Source organism: Mixophyes fleayi, chromosome 8 (genome assembly GCF_038048845.1).
Source record: "Mixophyes fleayi isolate aMixFle1 chromosome 8, aMixFle1.hap1, whole genome shotgun sequence".
NCBI lineage: Eukaryota > Metazoa > Chordata > Amphibia > Anura > Limnodynastidae > Mixophyes > Mixophyes fleayi.
This window is the reverse complement of record NC_134409.1, coordinates 112,351,532-112,369,440: the sequence shown is the minus strand read 5'-3', so window position 1 is coordinate 112,369,440 and position 17,909 is coordinate 112,351,532.

The window sequence follows — 17,909 nt, the reverse complement described above, 5'->3', positions numbered from 1 at the left end:
CTAAAGGGGGAATTCAATTCCCCCCAGAATACCACTGCGGTAAAACTATTACTGTTAATATGGTAACTTTAACACAGATTTCTGCTTGCGGCTCAGGCAGCCGCGAGCAAAATGCCGACATTGAAATGACCATATTAACGGTAATTATGCACACTATTACCGTAATATCGGTAATAGTGCGCAGGCCACGTTACCTTTTACAGTAGCGCAGCCAATTGAATTCCCCCCTAAATTCTAGAAAACCACAAATTCCAAGTAGAGCATTTATACCCTGGGTAAAGTGCTTTTGGGCAAAATCTATAGTCAAATCACGAAAGAGTTGCTACATTGCTTTAGCACAAACCACACACACACACAAGAAGAATGAATGTGCGCAACAGGAAAAGATGGTATGGTATTATTTTCTAGTAGTGTTTAGAAATTTAAAGCACTTCTCTGATTGGTTGCAAGACATAATATAGTACCTATTTCCTGTGCAGTAGTTTCCATAAATGCCCTTAAGTGACAACACCCACTGTATTCATAGATAATTCTATTCTTAGGGGCATATTCAATTGTTGGCGTTTCCCATGGCGTTAAAAATATTGCCGTTATTATGATAACGCTAAGCCGGATTTCAGCTCGCAGCTTCCTGAGCTGCGAGCTGAAATCCAGCGTTAAACGTACCGTTATAACGGTAATTACGCGCACTATTACCGTAATGATGGTAATAGTGCGCACACTGCGTTACTTTCCAAGTAACGCCAACAATTGAATATGCCCCTTTATGCCTATAATTCCACAATTTAGCAATTGTATATGCAATGTATTTCCCATTTCTTTAACTTTTTTTTTAATTTTAATCATGTTTTGGACATGAGTTATAGATGCAGTGCCCTGGGCTATGGATATTGCTGGTCACTCACTGTAACTTAGTATATGGAAGATTTACTGGCAGGTGTCGAGGATTATACATGAGATGTGTTATGTGCGTATTGTCGCTAACCAATAACAATTGTCGAATCTCGATTTGTGTTTCCAACGCACAAAGATTTATTCTCAAAAAGTAGCAGTAGATATTCAAGCGAAAATTATAATAAGTACAGCCGTTACTTATCACAGGCGCTCTGGATCTAGTGTACAGTCATTCAATCCTGAAGTCTGGGGACGAGATGTCTGCACACTAGATGAGGAGCTGCTGTTTATATGCACACAGAAATACAGTAAAACAATGCAGAATGGTATAGCTTGCTACTATTGGTCCAGGTTTCAGGAAGGTCCAAGGGGTTGTCAATCATTGGCTAGTTCAACCTAAAGAATCCAAAGGAGGGGGTCATCTCCTCAGGGGGTATGCTCCGATCTTCCCGCCAAGATTCCTTAGTCTGAAATAGTTCATAATTCCCTATCATTCATAACTTGCGTATGCACTCTGCGATTCCTTCGCAGAGTGGCCCGGACAGTTGCAAATGTTAAGAGGAGTGTTATGATACCACACATGATATGATTCCTTCAACCTGTACCATATGTTTTACTGATATGCATATAACTTATGATATTACACATAAATACTACTATATTTCGACATAAATGACTATGTGTTGCAACTACCATTAATGTGTACTATTTTACAAGTGTGCGTGTGTCTGCGAATGTATGTAAAAGACTGATTACTGTTGTTGCCACGTGTTGCAGCTGCGTATGCCCTTTTACGCCGTAGCGTGCCCTTTTACGCCTTAGCGTGCCGTACGCATCTTTTCAGACAAAGACAACCAAGTTTGCTCGATTTTAATTGAAATTACTTTATCCAATTTGCTGACTTCGACAGCTACAATACAATGTATAATGTTTGCTCTTAATGCACTAACATCACATATTAGCAAGAGGGGTAATTGATTTGGTTGGTTGATTCTTGAAAAACTATTTTAAGTAGAATATATACATGACTAAGTAGTTCATTAACTTTAAAGCAATAACAAGATTCAAAGAGCAAAAATGTGCTACAATCTACATCAACTAATCAGATATTATATTTCCTTAGTCTGACTACACTGGACTTCTCAATGCAGACCTTGCTATAAATCATAACATGTAATTAAATATATACATTAGGATCACAAACAACATGAAAAGTAAAATGTTATATGTATAGAAACTAAAGGGTATATTTACTAAGCGGCGGGTTTGAAAAAGTGGAGATGTTGCCTATACCAACCAATCAGATTCTAGTTATCACTTATATAGTACATTCTACAAAATGACAGCTAGAATCTGATTGGTTGCTATAGGCAACAGTTTGACTCTTTCAAACCCGCAGTTTAGTAAATCTACCCTAAATGGCCAAATCAGAGCAGATATAAATATCAGCTTCCTCATCCACATTTAAACTTTAAAACAATGACATGTGTGTATGTGTGTGTGTGTGTGTATATATGTGTGTGTGTGTGTGTGTGTGTGTGTGTGTGTATGTATGTATGTATGTATGTGTATATATATATATATATATATATATATATATATATATATATGTTTGTGTAAATGTGATTGGCGCTGCACAGATCTTCTTAAGCATGTTGCAAAAGTTTTTTAACGGTATAAATTCGGTCCTCCTACTGGGACCTTTAAGTAGATGATAAATATTGAAAAAGGTCCATATCGCAGGGTCAAAATGTTAATCACATTAATAAACTTTCTTAACATGTTTAAGACCCATGCAGTGCCGACCAAATTCTATGGATTATTTTTTTTGCTATTTCTATACATAAAGAAATATAGCGTATTGTAAATATAATTATAATACCAAAGGGTAAATATTTTTACTGCTGGGGATTTTTTTTTTCAGTGTTGGCAACACGAAGATGGTCAGGAAAAAAAAAATGTTTATAGGACCAGAGTGATGTTGCCCAGACCCACCCAGGGCAAGCCTTACTCGCCAACCGTTAGCGCTCACACCTACACTGGTAAGAAGCCCGCTTCGAAGCCTGAGTTTACAGTACAACACAGAGTGTGGAAAACTAACAGCACGGCAGTACTGGAGTCTTTGGAAAGCTAACAGAAAAGGTTGTTGGTACTGACACCTTGTATAATTTGAAAAATGATGTGACTTTTTGAGTAAACATTGACGTTCCTTGAACAAGCTGTTCACATTCATTAAAAAAAAAGTGAGCCATTGCTTTGAGTAATGAGCCAGAAAAAAAAAAAAAGACTGGGTATTCAAAGAACAAATTTCATAGCATAAATTATATAGCATTTGTAATTAGGAGTATTAGCAAAACTATTCAGCTATGTTTTCCTAAGGCTTGTTTCCTAACAAATAGAGTTCAAATGGTGACATTATTTATTAAGAGACCGTATTACCTGTAACTGACAAGATGACACTGATCTAGCGCAGAACCTACAATACATACAATGTCAGGGCAAGATCGAGCCCCACGTCATGTCAAACTACATGTTATACCATGTAAAAAGCTCCGTGCTACAATAATCATCTGCCGGTTGTTTTGACATATCATAAACCGCACATAGTAAAAATACGATGTAATGGTGAAGAGTGGAGGGTTACTCAGTAGGTGAAAATGTCATTGTGTTCTGGGCTCATTGACTTCTATCAGTCAATCTTACTCCTCTCATTAGATCACAACTAACATTCCAGGTATAAATTGCCGACTTATCTAATCCATATATCAATGTGTGGACTACGATGATGAATGGAGGCTGACGATGCCGATGATGTAATGTGTTTTTCAAGAAAACAAATATAAAGGTGAAGGTTTCATTATTTTCCTGCTTCTAACTATGAATGATTTTACCTTGTTAAATAGTGATGATAACAGGAGAAAGTTGGAGTGTAAATGGCTGTATAGACTGAAGTGAACAGTTCAGATACTGAGCTTTGAATAGAGAGGTCTATTTAACAGACACCTGGTTCCCATGTTGTTACACTACCTAAGCTTGCAGAGCAGAAGATAACAAGACTATGCACCATGTCAAAATTATTACAGTATTATCATTGCAAGGGTTACTGTGCAGGTAAACTTCATTTTCATCCAATCAGCATTGAGTGCACCACCTCAACTGTCACAGCATTATATTATGATACTGAAGAAACCTCTGATTGTGGCAGTCTGGTCCCTTTAACAAAGAAGAAGCAGATAATGTTGGTAGCACTCATTTACTAACAAAATGGGCACAGAGCCTTAGCCACCAATCAGAGGCTTGCTTGTATTTTCTAACTTGCACACTTGACAGCTAACAGCTAATTACTGATTAGTTGCTGTGGCTTAGTGCAGATGTTGCACCTAAATTCAATACTAGTAAATGAGCTCTAATAGCTGCATGGGAGCAAAGGATATTTATGAATACCAAAAAACACAGTTGCCTACTATACCGGAATGTCCGGGAGACTCCCAAATTCCTGGGAGTCCTCCCGGATTCCAGGGAGAGCAGGGCAACCTCCCGTATTATGGTCCTTTATTATTTAAGTGGCCGGGGCGGGGTTTATGACATGTTTCATGCATCATTGTGACCCCGCCCCTTGTCATAATAGAGCAGAAATTATTGTGCCTGGTCAGGGGTGGGGTTAAGTGATGCAATTCACCAATTCTCGCCCCCCATGCCCACCTACCCCCGGATCACCCAGGTTCAGTCTTGCCAAGGTTGGCAAGTATGCCAAAACACAACCTTCTCTGTGACTGCAAAAAATCATGAGTGCCAAATTTGAATACATATTGAAATCAAAGGTCCTTTATTGGGATCCACAATCAAATTTTCCAAATATGGTTCAGTGTTGAATTTATTCATAATAGTGCAGTAAAAAGTTTTTTCGCTAAAACAATTAGTAGGCTGCGTGAATCACAATAACCCTCAATAGCACAGAGAGATGGGTTTCAGGTGAGGCAGACGGGAACCAGGGTGCTAGCCATAGCGTCCCCATGCATCAGAGGCCCCCACTTTGTATTTGCCCAACCAGCGCAGCTTTGTGCTGTTCTCATCTGTTCATTTCTGCTGCCTGGCGCTAATCAATCCAAACAGCATTAGCTGCAAGCAGTCAGTGCAGTATTTGCCCACATGTGCAGGCTGGACAAACACTTTGGACAGTGAAGTTTTAGTGACAGGGGACTCCACAAATCTTAATCTGCGATAGCACACAAGAAGCAGGACGGATTTAAATTGCAAGGCAAGGACAAGGAGTTAGTAAAGAGCAGCAGTTTGGATAGGTAAAGAGTGTGAGTCACAGATGTAATAGAAAATGCACTTTCTCAAGTCAAGATCTGCGCCAGTTGTTCACTAAGTTAGTTTTCTCTATACTATCTGTACAGTCATAAAGGAATTGGTTTCTTTTTATGGAAATATATGAAACACTGAATTATCATTGACAGCTGCATTTCGGATTTTGCAGAACTTAGTGTAACTGAGAACAGATGAAAAATGATTAGCTATTTATATAGCGCCACTAATTCCGCAGCGCTGTACAGAGAATTCACATCAGTTCCTGCCCCATTGGAGCTTACAATCTAAATTCCCTAACACACAGAGAGAGACTAGGGTCAATTTGAAAGCAGCCAATTGATCTACTAGTATGTTTTTGGAGTGTGGGAGGAGACCGGAGCACCTGGAGGAAACCCACACAAACACGGGGAGAACATACAAACTCCAAACAGATAAGCCCATGATCGGGAATCGAGCTCATGACCCCATTGCTGTGAGGCATAAGTGCTAACCACTAAGCCACCGTGATATCATCTGTAACACATATATCAGAACAAGACTTAGACACCGCAATAAAGTGATTTTAACTTATAGTACTTACACTGACAGCAAAAAAATCTGCACAATAAACATGCTAAACTTTACATGCCGGTTCTGGAATTATCTGATTAAGTAATGCAACCAGTTTTGTATTTATTTTTTTCCGTTTGATAAATGACCTGAGCCTGAGGATTTTTTTTACAGCTGATTTTTTTTTTTACGTTTGACACCTATTTAGAGTTTTCTATAAACACTAACATCTATAAAACAGAGATTACTGTATGACTTGCTCAGAGATCACTTTGGCCTTAAACACATAAATTACGGGCCCTTTCTTAATGAGTGACAAGACGGACATGGAGATTTTTTTAATTTTTTTTCTACAATTGGCATAAACTTTCATATGAAATTAGTGGCGTAAGACAGCCAGGAATTATGAACTCGCATAGTCATACCTATTCATGAACTGGCTTAGAAGACGAGGGGAAAAAAAATGTCTTGACATACAGACTGTGGCCCATGTGTAATTTCTGTGCCTGCAGCACAGTTCGGGGAAAGCCGCTACATCTGGCAATTGCTTTTTGAGTGGCACATATTTAAACAATGATGCAGTTTGACAAATTTCAAACCTGGCTTATGAAAAAATAACATAAATACAATCATTACTTGAGAAGATTGTCCACCTGTATAAGTGGCAATGAAGCGTCAACGAAAGGCTGCTGTTAATGAATAAGGATGCAGAGAGGTTGGATTAGGCTGTTCTCAATGTAAATCACTGTCAGATAAAGCACTTGTGTTTACATGTACCATTAATATTGTGATCAGTGTATTTAAGAGAATTAGCTTCTTAGTGCAGATGTTCTCATTTGGACCTTTACGCACATAACTTCAGCCAAGTCTTCTACCATCAGTTGTGTCAACATGTCAGACGTCCTCAGCTGTTTTAACTCTTATTTTAAACAAAGCTTTGTTGTAAATTTGAAAAGCCTGCTTCCTCTGCGCTTTTATTTTTTTGGCCAATTCCACAGTTCGAAGTCTGAGAATGTGACACATTAATGTTCAATTATTTTTACCATCTGATAATTTTATAGGCGTCAAATCGTCAGCCGCCTTAAGGCGTGCTTACGAGGCGGGAAAAGGAAGAAAAGCTAAGGAATATAGGTATTTTAATTATTTTCGTATTTTGCAAAAATAAATAAATAAAAAGTTATTGACGCGGTAATAAAAAGCATCTTAATAATTTAATGAAAAAGGTAAACTTAATATATATATATATATATATATAGATATAAATATATACATATGGATTAAACCAATGGAGCAGCATAGTAGCTTAGTGGTTAGCACTTCTGTCTCACAGTACTGTGGAGACTCAAGTTTGATTCCTGACCATGGCCTTATCTGTGTAGAGTTTGCGTGGGTTTCTTCCGGGTGCTCCGGTTTCCTTCTGCACTCCAAAAATAAACATACTAGTAGGTTAATTGGCTGCTATTAAAAATGACCTTAGTCTCTCTTGGTCTGTGTGTGTGTTAGGGAATTTAGACTGTAAGCTCCAATGGGACAGGGACTGATGTGAGTGAGTTCTCTGTGCAGCGCTGCGGAATTAGTGGCGCTATATAAATAGCTGAAGATGAATGCATACATTATTGTATTCTGCATATTTTAACAATACTTTTTTCTTTTGCAGGGAAAGTCAAAACGCATTACCTGAACATACATTATATTAGAGATGGGCGGGTCCGGTTCTCCGAGAACCGAACCCACCCGAACTTTGGGTATCCGAGTACCGAGCTGAGCAGCTCGGTACTCTCCCGCCCATTCCGAATCCAAATCGAGGCCGAACGTCATTGTGACGTCGTCGGATCTCGGGACTCGGTTCTCGCGATACTTCAACTTTATAAATACACGCCTCCACAGCAATCCATCGCCATTTGACAGAGGGAGAGAGCAGGGTGTAGTCATAGGCTAATTAGAGCAGGGACAGAGAATACCATATTGTTCTTGCAATTGCTCTAACCAAAATCGCTAGTGCAGAGAGGAGGATAGAGGTTTATTATTTTTTCTTCATATTTGGCACTCCCCAGCGCTTTTGGGGTGTCCCCCATAATTGTGCATTAATATTTCTGGCTGTCAAAAGTCATATCTGTCAGCAGTATCTACTAAATAATTTGTAGCACACCTCAGTGTTTTTGGGGTGTCCTCCCTAATTGTGCATTAATATTTCTGGCTGTCAAAAGTCATATCTGTCAGCAGTATCTACTCAATAATTTTTAGCACTCCTCAGTGTTTTTGGGGTGTCCTCCCTAATTGTGCATTAATATTTCTGGCTGTCAAAAGTCATATCTGTCAGCAGTATCTACTCAATAATTTTTAGCACTCCTCAGTGTTTTTGGGGTGTCCTCCCTAATTGTGCATTAATATTTCTGGCTGTCAAAAGTCATATCTGTCAGCAGTATCTACTCAATAATTTTTAGCACTCCTCAGTGTTTTTGGGGTGTCCTCCCTAATTGTGCATTAATATTTCTGGCTGTCAAAAGTCATATCTGTCAGCAGTATCTACTCAATAATTTTTAGCACTCCTCAGTGTTTTTGGGGTGTCCTCCCTAATTGTGCATTAATATTTCTGGCTGTCAAAAGTCATATCTGTCAGCAGTATCTACTCAATAATTTTTAGCACTCCTCAGTGTTTTTGGGGTGTCCTCCCTAATTGTGCATTAATATTTCTGGCTGTCAAAAGTCATATCTGTCAGCAGTATCTACTCAATAATTTTTAGCACTCCTCAGTGTTTTTGGGGTGTCCTCCCTAATTGTGCATTAATATTTCTGGCTGTCAAAAGTCATATCTGTCAGCAGTATCTACTAAATAATTTGTAGCACACCTCAGTGTTTTTGGGGTGTCCTCCCTAATTGTGCATTAATATTTCTGGCTGTCAAAAGTCATATCTGTCAGCAGTATCTACTCAATAATTTTTAGCACTCCTCAGTGTTTTTGGGGTGTCCTCCCTAATTGTGCATTAATATTTCTGGCTGTCAAAAGTCATATCTGTCAGCAGTATCTACTCAATAATTTTTAGCACTCCTCAGTGTTTTTGGGGTGTCCTCCCTAATTGTGCATTAATATTTCTGGCTGTCAAAAGTCATATCTGTCAGCAGTATCTACTCAATAATTTTTAGCACTCCTCAGTGTTTTTGGGGTGTCCTCCCTAATTGTGCATTAATATTTCTGGCTGTCAAAAGTCATATCTGTCAGCAGTATCTACTCAATAATTTTTAGCACTCCTCAGTGTTTTTGGGGTGTCCTCCCTAATTGTGCATTAATATTTCTGGCTGTCAAAAGTCATATCTGTCAGCAGTATCTACTCAATAATTTTTAGCACTCCTCAGTGTTTTTGGGGTGTCCTCCCTAATTGTGCATTAATATTTCTGGCTGTCAAAAGTCATATCTGTCAGCAGTATCTACTCAATAATTTTTAGCACTCCTCAGTGTTTTTGGGGTGTCCTCCCTAATTGTGCATTAATATTTCTGGCTGTCAAAAGTCATATCTGTCAGCAGTATCTACTCAATAATTTTTAGCACTCCTCAGTGTTTTTGGGGTGTCCTCCCTAATTGTGCATTAATATTTCTGGCTGTCAAAAGTCATATCTGTCAGCAGTATCTACTCAATAATTTTTAGCACTCCTCAGTGTTTTTGGGGTGTCCTCCCTAATTGTGCATTAATATTTCTGGCTGTCAAAAGTCATATCTGTCAGCAGTATCTACTCAATAATTTTTAGCACTCCTCAGTGTTTTTGGGGTGTCCTCCCTAATTGTGCATTAATATTTCTGGCTGTCAAAAGTCATATCTGTCAGCAGTATCTACTCAATAATTTTTAGCACTCCTCAGTGTTTTTGGGGTGTCCTCCCTAATTGTGCATTAATATTTCTGGCTGTCAAAAGTCATATCTGTCAGCAGTATCTACTCAATAATTTTTAGCACTCCTCAGTGTTTTTGGGGTGTCCTCCCTAATTGTGCATTAATATTTCTGGCTGTCAAAAGTCATATCTGTCAGCAGTATCTACTCAATAATTTTTAGCACTCCTCAGTGTTTTTGGGGTGTCCTCCCTAATTGTGCATTAATATTTCTGGCTGTCAAAAGTCATATCTGTCAGCAGTATCTACTCAATAATTTTTAGCACTCCTCAGTGTTTTTGGGGTGTCCTCCCTAATTGTGCATTAATATTTCTGGCTGTCAAAAGTCATATCTGTCAGCAGTATCTACTCAATAATTTTTAGCACTCCTCAGTGTTTTTGGGGTGTCCTCCCTAATTGTGCATTAATATTTCTGGCTGTCAAAAGTCATATCTGTCAGCAGTATCTACTCAATAATTTTTAGCACTCCTCAGTGTTTTTGGGGTGTCCTCCCTAATTGTGCATTAATATTTCTGGCTGTCAAAAGTCATATCTGTCAGCAGTATCTACTCAATAATTTTTAGCACTCCTCAGTGGTTTGCGCTCAGAATGGATTCAAAGCAGTCCACATATGATCTAAATGAGCAACCAGGTTCTGTCACCAGTCCTGATGTTAGTGTTCCCAGTACGTCATCTGGCCAAGGCGATGTCAAACAACAGAGTGTTTTCAAATTAGTGCAAAAAACAAAAACCAAAAAAAAATTTACTGTATTGAAGCGAAAAAGAAGTGTAACTGAGCAAAAGTTAAGTGACAATAAAAAAAAAATTGCAAGCATGCCATTCTACACACGCAGTGGCAAAGAGAGAATGAGGCCTTCACCTTTGGCTATTAGTGGCAGATCCCAAAAAGTTACCCAGGCTACAATTGGTGCACAACTACTGTTACGCGTCAAAGCTGAGCTGCAAGATACCAGTGAGGCATTACAGGAGAATATTTGCTCTGATTCACAAATGACAACAATCCCTGTGGAGAGTCCATCCAACAGTGGGATGTCTAATCGTGAGCATTCTGCTGATGTGTGCCTTAATAGCCCGAGTGTAGCCGGTGATACCCAAATTGAGGATGCCACTTTGGAATTAGAAGAGGATGAGGGGGAGATTTGTGTAGGCGACGAGGGCGCTAATGAGGATGTTGATGAGGATGAGGTTGTTTGTGTAAGTCCTGCACCAGTGGCAGCAGTTCTGGCACGTGACAAGAAAAAGGCCATTGTCATGCCTGGGCATAAAACAAAAAAATCCACTTCTTATGTGTGGAATTATTTCTACCCAAATCCAGACAACAATTGTATAGCCATTTGTAGTGTATGTGAAGCCACAGTCAGTCGAGGGAGGGACCTTAACCATCTTGGAACCTCGTCTATGTTACGCCATCTAACGAGAGTTCATGGCAAAGTGTTGGGAAAAGCTGAAAGTTCTTCCCAAAAGAATACAAGCACTCCCTCATCAGCTAAGACCCTCCGCTCACCGACATACCGACGGCTACAAAATACACCCACCACACCATCCTCATCAATATCCTCAGTAGCGCTCGGAGTTAGCCCGGCATCCCACTTAAGGCTGGATGACTCCGGCACTATTATTGATTCCTCTGAAGAAAGCGTTAGTCCTGCTGCTGCTGTTGCTGCTGCTGGGGGTGAATCGTCATCCCAGAGGCAGGTGAATAAAATGAGCAGTCCTACATTTCAGCAATTAACTGTGAAACAATCATTTGCGAGGGGAAGCAAATATGACAGCAGTCACCCAGTCGCCAAGCGAATCACAGACGCCATGGCTGCAATGTTAGTGTTAGATCTGCGTCCAATCTCCACAATAAACGCAGCTGGTTTTTCACAGTTAATTGAGGTTTTGTGTCCGCGTTACAGAATTCCATCGCGACACCATTTCTCCCGTAAAGCTATTCCACAACTATACCAAAAAGTGTGTAAAAATGTAGAGATTGCGCTGAAAAATGCCATTCTGCCCACTGTTCACTTAACCACAGATATGTGGACAAGTGGAAGTGGCCAAACCAAAGACTATATGACTGTGACAGCCCACTGGGTTGGTCATTCACCTTCACCAGCAGGAACAGCAGCAGCATGTACACCACTACGTAACATTTGTCACAGGCAGGCCACTCTTTGTATCACCGGCTTCACTAACAGGCATACGGCTGACAATTTGTTACGCAAACTGAGAGATGTGATTGATGCATGGCTTATACCACTCGGACTCTCCCCAGGGTATGTCATTTCAGATAACGCCAACAATATAGTGCGAGCATTACAGCTGGGTGATTTCCAACATATTCCCTGTTTTGCTCACACCATCAACTTGGTGGTGCAGAGCTTCCTACGAAATAACCGTGAGGTGCAGGAGATGCTTTCGGTGGCCCGTAAAATTTCAGGCCATTTCAGGCATTCAGCCACAGCATGTAGGAGATTACAGCAGCTCCAAGAGCAGTTTAACTTGCCCTGCCACCAACTTAAGCAAGAGGTGGTAACTCGGTGGAATTCCACCCTGTACATGCTTCAGAGGATGGAGGAACAGCGCAAAGCCATCCAAGCATATTGCACAAGTCATGACATTGGGAAAGGAGGGGGGATGTATTTCACTCTTGCACAGTGGGGAATCCTTTCAGTGCTGTGCAAGGTGCTGAAACCATTTGAAGTTGTGACATGTGAGGTCAGTGCAGACTCTGCTAGTTTGAGCCAAGTCATTCCTTTAATTAGACTATTGGAAAAGCAGCTTGAGAAAATGAAGGAGGAGCTGAAAGCAAGCAATTCAGCAAAGTATGTTGGCCTTGTCGATCAAGTACTTAATTCGCTTCACAATGATCCTCGAGTTATTAAGATCTTGAACTCGGATCAGTACGTTTTGGCCACTGTGCTTGATCCAAGGTTTAAAACCTACATTGAGTCTTTACTTGTAAATGAGCGAGATGTGAACTTTTGCAAGGAGCTATTGCTCAGCAAGTTGGCCGCTGAACTGGGCCTCGGCTTGACGACGTGTCCTCCTTCACTTTCTCAAGCTGTTGCTCGTAAAAAATTAAATTTCCAAAAAAGAAGCAGGGAAGACACAGGGGGCAGACGAGAACAATTTAACATCTGGGCTGGTTTGAAGGATTTTTCAAAAAAAAGTGTCACTTTGCCCATAAGTCCATCCAATATGAGTATAAACATGCAAAGGATGGTGGAGGATTACTTTCAAGAGGTAGTTGATATGGAAATGTCAGACAGTCCCTTTCCTTACTGGGAAGAAAAGCAGGCCATTTGGAAACCCATGTACAAACTTGCTTTGCAATACCTAAGCTGCCCACCCTCCAGTGTGTACTCTGAACGAGTGTTCAGCACAGCAGGGAACTTAGTCAGTGATCGCCGTAGAAGGTTACTTCCCAAAAATGTGGAGAAAATGATGTTTATAAAAATGAACTACATCTTCCACGAGGAAGGCCTTCACCATCCAAGACATCCAAGCACTGACTGTTCTCTAATGGCGGATTCAAGCGGCGATGAATTGATAGTCTGTGATGATGACGTACACACTGATGAGGGTGAGGATGAAGCTGAAGATGATGCCGATAACATCTTTTTAAAACTTTCTATGTAAGTGTAGGGTGCAATCTACCCCCAAAGAGGAAAGGGACTTGTGGCATTTCCATATCACATACCATCTTGAAAGGCTGCTGTTAGGGCAATTTATCCTTAAGGGTAGGGTGTCATAGACAGAGTGACCCTAAACTGGCTTTGTCCATTTTTCATAATATTGTACAGTCTATAATGGCTGAATTTTTTAGTATTTTATACAAGTGGAGGGGGGCCTAGAGAGACAGAAACCAAACTGGCTTTCTCCATGTCAATTAATATTGTACAGTCTATAATGGCTGAATTTTTTGGTATTTTATACAAGTGGAGGGGGGCCTAGAGAGACAGAGTGACCCCAAACTGTCTTTCTCCATGTCAATTAATATTGTACAGTCTATAATGGCTGAATTTTTTAGTATTTTATACAAGTGGAGGGGGGCCTAGAGAGACAGAAACCAAACTGGCTTTCTCCATGTCAATTAATATTGTACAGTCTATAATGGCTGAATTTTTTGGTATTTTATACAAGTGGAGGGGGGCCTAGAGAGACAGAGTGACCCCAAACTGTCTTTCTCCATGTCAATTAATATTGTACAGTCTATAATGGCTGAATTTTTTAGTATTTTATACAAGTGGAGGGGGGCCTAGAGAGACAGAGTGACCCCAAACTGTCTTTCTCCATGTCAATTAATATTGTACAGTCTATAATGGCTGAATTTTTTAGTATTTTATACAAGTGGAGGGGGGCCTAGAGAGACAGAAACCAAACTGGCTTTCTCCATGTCAATTAATATTGTACAGTCTATAATGGCTGAATTTTTTGGTATTTTATACAAGTGGAGGGGGGCCTAGAGAGACAGAGTGACCCCAAACTGTCTTTCTCCATGTCAATTAATATTGTACAGTCTATAATGGCTGAATTTTTTAGTATTTTATACAAGTGGAGGGGGGCCTAGAGAGACAGAAACCAAACTGGCTTTCTCCATGTCAATTAATATTGTACAGTCTATAATGGCTGAATTTTTTGCTATTTTATACAAGTGGAGGGGGGCCTTGAGAGACAGAAACCAAACTGGCTTTTTCCATTTCTTTACATATTTAACTATAAGTGTAGGGTGTAATATACATTCAAAGACGATGGCTGCATTGCCAATATGCATAGATGGAGAGGAAGACAATCTGTTTTGTGTGTAGAATAGGCCTACCAACGAAGAATTAAACTGTTTTTTTGGATGATTTATTACCTCAACAATTAGATTACTTGTCTCTAAAACAGTTGGAGCACTAAATTGGGTTAATTTAGGCCCAAAAACATGGATTTTCCCAAAAAATAGCAAAACAAAACCAAACAAAACCAAAACCAAAACCAAAACACGCAATGGCGGTTTTGCAAAACCAAAACCAAAACCAAAACACGACGGTAATCCAGATCCAAAACCGAATCCAAAACCAAAACACGGGGGTCAGTGACCATCTCTACATTATATACATTATGTGCTAGTCTGAATGTTTATATAAAAAAATAGAAAATTTAAAGTATGTTTTAGAGACTGACATTTTCATATGGTCCATTATTCTCTGTACAATGCTTTGATTGAGCACCGGCCACACATATTGTTTTTGATTGGACTGTTGGAGTAAAGCCATGCAACATTTCAATAGATTACCTATGCAGTGTGCATATTCTATCTCATTCAAAGCAGTTCAAGAGATGCTAGATCCCACCATTAACCCCAAAGAACCCTATTCTTACTCTGAATCTATATGTGCTTAATGCTTATATGCATTAAACAGATCACTTCCAGTGTTAAGATCATTTATTATTTCTATGATCCTGATTTCAAAATTGAGGCTTACAAATATTTTATATTGTTTACAGATATTCTTATGCACTATGTGCCTCAAAGTTGTATGTACAGAAGTTAGTTCTGTTTCCATAGAAAAATAAGTTACTTGTGATCTTCCGATTTTCATGTTTGCTGCTCTCTGTCCAGAAAGCCCATGAAAAGCACAAGGCAATTTAAATATATTATAAAATGATGTAAGGCTTAGTTTATTAAATATATTTAAACTCACAAATACACATATAATGACAGTACAGATTTGCCAACCTCGAAAGAGGTGGGGCTTACATGAAGCTGGGCGGAGTTTTGTGGGATCAGACCATGGTTATAGTGAATAAGGGGCAGGGCTGTCTTGATTTTGCATGCTCAAATGTTTGGAGTTATATAGATAGATATATATTTATATAATTGTAGTAAGAAGCAAGCTGTCGCAAGTGTTAATTGCATCCAAGAGGCAGGCGGATATGGTGCTTGCTGCACATGCGTGATAGTGGTTTTTTGGTTGATGCGCTTAAAACGGACTTTGCGTCCGACTCTAAATGAGGCCCTGAATGTGATTGCTTCATATTGTGCGGAGGTGGCAATAGGGTATTAACTGCAAGTGGAGAAAGGTGGTTTCACAATCAGTGTTGATTTTTATTTCTTACTTTTTTTAAGAAAAATGTTTTCAATGGTAACAGCGTGATTCTTTACAGTAAGGGTAGTTTGCGAAATTCCATTCCAGTGGACATGACATTCACTAAATGAATATATAAATAGCCCTAATGTTTTTTTACATGGAGTGGAATTAGTAGTCATAACTAGTAGACTACATTGTTGTGGCTGAAATGAATAACTTTTACACTTCACCCAACAAAACACTGCTCTCGGTGACCAATAAAATTCAAACAGGGGTAAATGTTCTTCAAATTAATATTATAACAAATATCAGCCAAGTGTCCTAGTGATATTTCTCTGATCCGGTATGTTAATCTTTGCGACAGCTTATAGAAATGATTAATTGCAACAACTATAGGTATCTTTAACAATGTTGTGTCTCCCATAACAGTGTTGAGTTTTTATGTTTACATTGCTATTAATGTTTTGTAAAATATAAAAAAATTAAATGTGCTATAAAAATACACATTAAAAAAGTATCCCAGGGGTAGAGAAAGAGATCATAACTTCAGAAGTGACTATGTGATCCACAATGAGATATAATTAAATTAGATATCTAGTATATACTCATACAAATACATGTATATGCAACCAACCAACCGTTTTTCCAGGGACCGCTGAATAATTTTGAAAAATCCTGGAAAGTGTGAACTAGCTGAAAAGTCACAAAAATCTCAGATAAACTTCAATCACAATAAGTGGAAACTAACAAGGTAATTTGCAATTGATTAAATTATTTTGTTAAAAACTTTGTAAAGTGTCTATATGTGATGGACTCTCAAAAATCACAACTGTGTAGTAACATAAAAGAAAACTGCAAGACTACAACATGAATTACTGTATGGAACTTTTGCAATAATACAACACAAACCAGTACTGCACCTATACTTAGGCATACTTGCCAACTCTCCCGGAATGTCCGGGAGACTCCCGCATTTTGCATGAGTCTCCCGGACTCCTGGGTGAGTGTGGCAATCTCCCGAATTCTGCCCACTTCACTAGGAAGTGCCCCACTTCCTAGTGAAGTGGGCAGAATTAGATCCCAAACACCGCGATTCTCTGTGAAATGACGCTGTTGCCTCATGACGTCACAGGGGGCTGGGCCAAAATGATGCGATTTTGGCTGCCCCGCCCCCCTCACGCCCACCTCCACTGGCAGGCTCCCGGGAAGAGAGCTGATGAAAGTCGGTAAGTATGTACTTAGGGGGGAATTCAATTGGCCACCCTACTGTAAAAAGTAACACGGTCTGCGCACTATTAACGTTAATACGGTAATAGTTCTCTTAAATACCGTTATTACGATAGTTTCAATGCCGGCTTTTTGCTCGCAGTTCCCTGAGCTGCGAACAGAAAGCCGGGTAAACTTAACCGTAATAACGGTAGTAGACTTATCGCAGCGCGACTTCGTGGGGAATGAATTCCTCCCTTAGTGTATGTGGATATTTTTGTAGTGTAAAATGTGGGATACATTGTAAATTATGTTTATAATAACAGTTTACTTTCACTTTCACAAATGTGCAATAGAATGGAAACAAATATGTGTTATCTGACATTTCCATCTTATAAATTGTAAAGTAAAATATTATCTATAGACTGCAAAATAACAGTGTCTCTAATCGCCAAATATACACTGTAGACTACTTGCTTGTTTTCACATACAAGACATTTTAAACAAAGCATCCCTTAAACATGAGAGCATCTTCATTTTATACAAGATTATTGGGATAATATGGTAGAAATGCACTTAAAGTTTTGCCATTTGTTTATTGAACATAGGGGGCCTGATTCATCAAGGCACGTATATGCTGATTTTGGGCCTGAGTCATTAAGGAGAGCAAAGCATAAAAAATGAGTAACATTTGCACCTGGTCAAAACCATGTTGCATTGGAGGGGGAGGTAAATTTAAAATGTGGGGACAGAATTATTGTTGGGGTAGGACATGTCCTAGATCCAGGCCCGGCACTCCCATTGTCTGACAGACAGTGTGAGTAAAGTTATTTCCCAGAGCCCCCTCCCCTCCCAGCATGCACCACTCTGCTCCACTCCCCTCCTCTGTGATTGTGGAAACCGAGGAGCGTTTTGGCAGCCTTTGGAGAGGACAGAAGAAGTATGAGGAGCCCCCTGCATCTGCTGACAAGAGAAAAAATGTAAGTAAATAGAATGTTATTTT